This window comes from Cupressus sempervirens, chromosome 8 (assembly GCF_028749045.1).
Source record: "Cupressus sempervirens isolate cs-2001-9-10 chromosome 8, ASM2874904v1, whole genome shotgun sequence".
Lineage (NCBI taxonomy): Eukaryota > Viridiplantae > Streptophyta > Pinopsida > Cupressales > Cupressaceae > Cupressus > Cupressus sempervirens.
The window spans coordinates 309,536,506-309,543,106 of NC_143125.1; the positions used below are offsets into that span (position 1 = coordinate 309,536,506).

At 35.0% G+C, this 6,601-nt stretch overlaps 1 pseudogene; it reads right to left on the minus strand.

Moving 5' to 3' along the window:
- Nucleotides 1–5,816, minus strand: part of LOC149542636 (protein FLX-like 2) — a 31,809-nt pseudogene extending 25,993 nt beyond the window's left edge.
- Between the last annotated feature and the right edge of the window lie 785 nt (nt 5,817–6,601).

The following is a 6,601-nucleotide window of genomic DNA, read 5'->3' on the forward strand; positions in this document are numbered from 1 at the left end:
AAAATCAATTAGAGGAGAACAAAGGAAAGGAGTTATAGGACAAAAGTGATACATTTGATCAAAGAAGAATCAAGGATTCATGCATAGAGGTGATCTATTATCTAGTAGCAGAATGCTAACTATAGGATTATCACTGAGACATTCTAACATGTGAATCAATTAAATCTCTTATTAGAGTAGTCTTAACATGTTGTTGTAAATCCTTTAACAGGGTTTTTACTTCATTTTAAGTTGAATCCCTTTAATCAGGTAAACTTCTAATAGGGTGTTGAAATTATTTAATAGGGTAAGATCTAAGAATCTTGCAAGACTTTAATAGGGTAGACCTTTCACAAGGTAGATCATGTCTGATGATCAAATATTGTAACCTTTGTTAGATACACTGTACAACTACAGTAGTGAAAATTTGTGGGTGTCATCGCCACCCCTAGTTTTACCTTCTCGTTGGAGGGTGTTTGGGTAACCATATCTTGTGTCATATGTGTGAATGTTTATTTTCTTTCATATTATGGATGTATATGCTTAATTTGGTATTTCACATGTGCATTATGAGATGGATGTGTGGTGAATGAGTTTATGGTTAAAATTTTAAAGGAATAATTCACCCCCCACCCCCCTCTCTCAAATTTTTTTACTTCCCATATTGTATTTCCAATAGAAGGTCCTTATTATATGTTTATTGCTTATTATCTATCACATTAAGCTTCAGGAAACCTAATTTTATTATTCAAATCTAGATCATGGATAGTTTGATTTTTACTATAAACCCAAAAGTACAAATATGTCATGTCTCGCCCCAACCATCATAGCACTATTGACATTTTGTTTCTTTTGGACTTTGATAGTTAGACTCTAGATGACACATTATTACCCCCTATGGACATTGATATTTTGATCCTTAGACTATTTGATTTCATGTTATGTTATTGGGACATTGATACCTATATCATTAGGCTATATGATGATTCCTTATGATGTTACTAGGACACTAATATTCTAAGCAATTTTTATGATGTTGTTCAAATATGCTTACTTACCTTCTTGATGATCCATATGTCATGATTAAAGCTTATGTTATACTCAAGTGAATGTTTGATTTTTGAGTTGTGGTCTACATATGGTGCTACATTATCATGTCTTAGCATATTTAGAGTATTATTAAGAATTCATGTATCATTTGAATAAACTAGAATTGTATACTTATATTATATTTGATGCATTGCTTAAGGTAGATTAATTCCATAATTTTCTGTAAGAATAAATGATCATAATGTTTTACTATCTAGATTAGAGAATTGCTACAAATGTGAAGTGTGTAATGTGATATGAATGGAAATACATATTTCATATTAGTTATGTTATTCATTGATGATAGAATCTATGTGATTTATATTTACGTTATCATTTTATCACCTTATTCTTGGACTACTGATATTTGCAATAAGTGTGCAGGAAAGAAGCCCATGGATTTATGGAGAACCTTGCTAGGTGTTTGGAAAAACCAAGGTTAACCCTAAGGAGGGTATAACCTTTTTACCCTTGTATTTTATTTGTAAAACCAATTTGTGTGTATTATTGTGATTCTATAAAAGTAAATTTGTTTTTCTTGATGGCTTGCCAAGTGTCTTGTGTCTATTATGGTGTCACTTGACACATGTTCTCCTTTGTAGCATGCTTAGTGGGATGGTAGGTGGTTGAGTGAACCAAGGAGTGGTTTGGTAGGATTTCTTTTCCCTAGGTGTATTTATGGGTCCAAGAGGGATTCTTTCCATGCTAGGTCGAATGCACACCTTTTGTGAATTTCTAGGAGGTTTACACCATCCCTAGGGGTAGTTTGAGGTCTTATTTTAAAGCCCATATGATATACCTAGGGGGTAGGGGCAATTTTTAGTATTATAAGCTTCCCTAGGCATTGAAAAGAGCACCCAAAATTGTGGATTCCCAAGTTGGCCGAATTTGAAAACTTAAGCATCAAAAGAAAACATTCTTTAGAGAGAGTGGGTGGGAGAGTTCTTGAGGGAAGAATTTTTGGATGGATCTGGAAAAAGAATCTAAGTGGGGTAAAATTTTGGGAAAGGAAAAAACAAGGAGAAGAAGATAGCTTAGGAGGAGGATTGCTGGTAAAAAGAGAGGGAGCTCAAATTTGCTTGGAAACTAGGTTGGTAACCTTATGTACCCTTGCTATGAAAGTTTTTTGTTAAGTAGATTATTTTTATTGTGTTATGCATGTGAGTTTTCTGTAATGTAGTTGTAATATGGTGTGTTGTAATGTTGTGTTGTGTAAGGTTGAGGGATCATGTTTTAGTTTTGGTGTATGTCTATATTGTGATTTACTTTGTGTTGTGAATTCATATGTTCTTGTTGCAGTTTTTTGTTTTGGGTGTGACAAGGTGAGTCTCATCTCTTGGGAGGGAAAGAGAGCCTTGTGAGGGTAAGGGGTGCATAGGGAATGTGTTGGGTGAGAGTCTCTCCTAGTGTAGGAGAGGGATGCCATATGGGTGTTATGGGCCCTATACGCCACCTTGCTGGAGTTATAAGTATTGTAAAGATGCCATGTGAGGGCATGTATGTGGTGTTGGGTTGCCTTGTGAAGGCATGTGTATAAAATGTATAGCCTAATGAAGGCATAGTTGCAGGTGGAGTCTCCTCAACATTCATTTTCCACCCTTACCCCTTGAGATGGATCTACATGTAATCCTAAGTGGTCTACCTTGGTTGGGAATTTTTGTGGTTTTATTTGTCAACTGTAAAATGTGTGAACAGTTTTGTAATGTGAGCATTGTGTTGTAAATGGTTGTTAGTAATGTATGTCCACCTAGTCAAGGTTCTCCCTGCTCGGGGGTGGCCTTTAAAAGGCCTAAGGTTGGGAGGAGAGTAACATGGGCTTGTTGGTGTGTGTTGTACTATAGGCTGTGATCTATGGATTGAAGACTTGAAGAGAAGAAGGATGTTGTCTTATTTTCATGTGCAGCAAAAACATACTTCCAAGTGAATTCTTATTGTATTAGGGAGAGTCACCCTTGGGTAACTCCCAATATTGTGTTTTATGACAGCTTGTAAGCTGGAAATTTGTATAAGTGGACTATACTTGTTGATATGCTGCTACATTCAGTGATTAAAGAAATTTATATATCATGTACTATTCTATAGTATATAGAAATGAGTAAAGTTGTTATGTTTTTGTTTCTAAAATGATTCTAAGAGAAAATGTGTGTCTCCATTTGAAATTGATACATTTGGTTATAAAGACATTTTGTTAGAATTTCAAATAATGTTCTGGTTGGAAGGAACTAAAGTGGTTAGTGAAGTTAGTTAAATGTATTGTAGTAATGTACATCAATATTGTAGATCAAGAAAAATAAATATAAACAAATAAAATAAAATAAAAATGCTTTCATTGAAAAAGAAAAATATATTTATATTTTCTGGTTCCTTTGACTATAATATTGGTGCACTACACTTGATATCAGAGCCCAGGTTTCCAAAACTAGGACCTAGGCTCATTATGTTTCTAGTTTTAAATTATTTTTCCAATTTTAAGTATTTTGTTTGTTGAAAAAGAAAACTTAATATGTTTTTTAGTTTTGAGTATTTTGTTGGTTTGAAAAGGAAATTTAAGTAGTAGATCTGAAACTCTTTTCAACTGTATTCAAATACTAGACATTAAAAATATGAATCTGTGATAACACAAAAAAAACAAAAAAACAAAAAAAAAAAAACCAAAAAAAAAAAAAAAAAATATATATATATATATATATATATATATATATATATATATATATATATATATATATAACCAGGAATCCGAAAAATTACATGTTATAATACAATAAGAAAGTTGTGCATATATGCATGTTGATACAGACCATTGTATCAAGGGATAAATGCATGGCTGTGCATAGCCCTTGATCTTGCCTTCAAAACCCAGTTTTGAAATGAATAAAGATAATATGCTATAAACTAAAGAAAATGATGCTTTTATTAAAGACTTGTAACTTTGTGTGCGTTCAACTTTTTTGGATTTTGCTCGCCTGAGACCTGAATAGACCCCTTCTGGAGAAAACCCAGAAAGTGTTTGAAAATATTCAATTTCATTTCTCTAAAAACGCTAATGCAATATGACTGACTCTTAAATGACAGAATTTGTTTTTCTCTTGTGTGCTCATCACTAAGTACATGCAAGGCCAGCGACAACCCCCTCTCACACAAGAAATTAATAATAAAATGCTCATCTTTATATCCATGAAACAAAACAAAAAAACCTGCAACAAATTATGGGCATAATAATGCCATAGGATATATCAGAGAACTCATGCATGGCTGAACATGGATCCCTCTACAAATATTGAGCTCTATCCATCTCAAACATATATCCACATAAGGATATGTGTGTGTATATCAAAGATAAACATATACACATCATTTATCCTCCATGGAAGCTTGCTTCCATCTTCAATAGCATTCAAGTACCTGTACAAAACAAAAACAAAAACAAAAAAAAATAGAAACATACACACAATAACAAGAGGAAAAAAAAAATAAAGAAATGCATAAGGGTTTGAAACCCTATGGAAGAAACATGAAAAATAACATAAGAAAGAGGGAAAAATAAATTTTATACTTTGTCAGAGCCCTAATTTTGAATTAGGGTTAGGGTTGGAAGAGAAAGATAAAGAAATGAATTTCAAATTGATAATAAGTTGAATCTTTGACCCAAATTCAAATGGGACCCCCCTTATTAAAATGTTTTCTATTTCAAAACATGAAGTAAAAGAGGGAAAGTTGGTTAGTGGGGTGGGTGAAAAAGGTGGAATTCAAGAGGTCATGTGTTCAAATCCCACTCCCACCATGCCATCTTCCTCTTTTACACAAATTTAAAATGCACTTATTTTATTTGCCCACATGAGTTTTATTTTTTATTGAAACTACTTAAGAGATAATTATTTAAATAAGTTTGTGATAATGAAGCAACTAAGTGGTAATGTGTTAGTAATCATGAATAAGTGCTATTATAATTTGATGTCCATGAAGTTACCTATTAATGACAATTTAATAAAATAATAATAATAAATAAATAAATAAATTTAAAAATATTAAAATAATAATAATAAATTATTTTAATTTTTTTTTTATTTAAAAAAATGAATAAATAAATAAATATACATATATGCATATGCAATGGAAGATAACACTTTCATATATCTAACCAATGTGGGATGTTGGCTAAGCAACTATCATGGCAGGACACCCACCTTAAGTTGACTTTGGCCACGATTCCTCACCAAAAACAAAAAAAAGAAAAAAAAAAGAGGAATTACTTTGTCTTAGTTGTTTGAGACTCCAATAATGAACTTTAAAGCTTCTTGACCCTGACTCTTAAACTCTTTTTTTTGTAGGATGCCAGTGGTCACTCGTAACGCCCACAGACATGGACGAGGTGGTAGATGTGCATGAGATGCACAGGTAGAGCAAGATGCCAGTTTAGAGCATGGTGCTAGTATGGCACAAGAAGCTAGGGTTGGGTCAGAGATAGAGATTGGACAGGGGGAATAGCCCAGAAAACCCAACCAGGATATTCTAGATGCTATCCAGAATCTTATTGGTGTAGTACAACAGAGGTTGCCTACAGCAGTAGCTCACCCTAGTCAACAAATGTCAGAGAGAGGACAAGGAGTCCTCCACCTAGTCGTATTGGGAGTCATGCTGAGCTTGAGGGGGAGTCTGTCCACAGACCTGAGTCTCCAGCAGGGGTAGAACTTCGACTTGTATCGAGAGCATCCTGGGATATAGGAGATGAGATTAAAGAATTGCTTCATCTTTAGCCACCCCCTTTTCATGGGTCCATAGATGGTTTAGAGGCAGAATCCTTCTTGTTATGTTTGGAGAGATGTTATGGGTTGCGTCCTTTTGGGAGCAATGTAAGGGCCCATTTTGCTATACACCTTTTGCGAGGACCAGCCTCCAAATGGTGGGATGAGGAGAAGGCTATGGGGGATATTGATATGGACACTCTCACTTGGGATACCTTCCTACAAAGGTTCAGAGAGAGATATTTATCAGAGCATTATAGGCAACAAAAGATTGATGAGTTCCATGACTTACAACAGAGGGGATTGACAGTAACATAGTATGAGAATAAGTTTTTATAGCTCCTCCCTTATGTTGACTATATGAGAGATGAGAAGCTCTAGATTAACCATTTCATTAGAGGTCTTAATCCCTCAATTGCAGGACAGGTTCGCATGGCAGCACCAGTAGGCTTCAGAGCTACAGTGGAGAGGGCTCTTATTGCAGAGGATATATGCAATAAGGCTCAGGATACTCATGATAGATCTCAGCGTCGGGGTACTACCCCCTTTCCACCTAGGTCACAGTGGAAGGGAAATTAGTGACACTCTTCAGGATCTTTTAGAGGCCCCCAGTCACAGCAAGATCAGAGGTAGAAGCCTCCACAGGGATACCAGGGCACTAAGCCCAAGCAGAGGCAAGCACAGGGTTCTCATCAGGATCATAGAACACAAGCTTCTCATACACCTCCAGCACAGACTCAGTAGCCCACTAGAGGTGGTTTTAGTGGATCTACTCAGACAGGGGGACACCA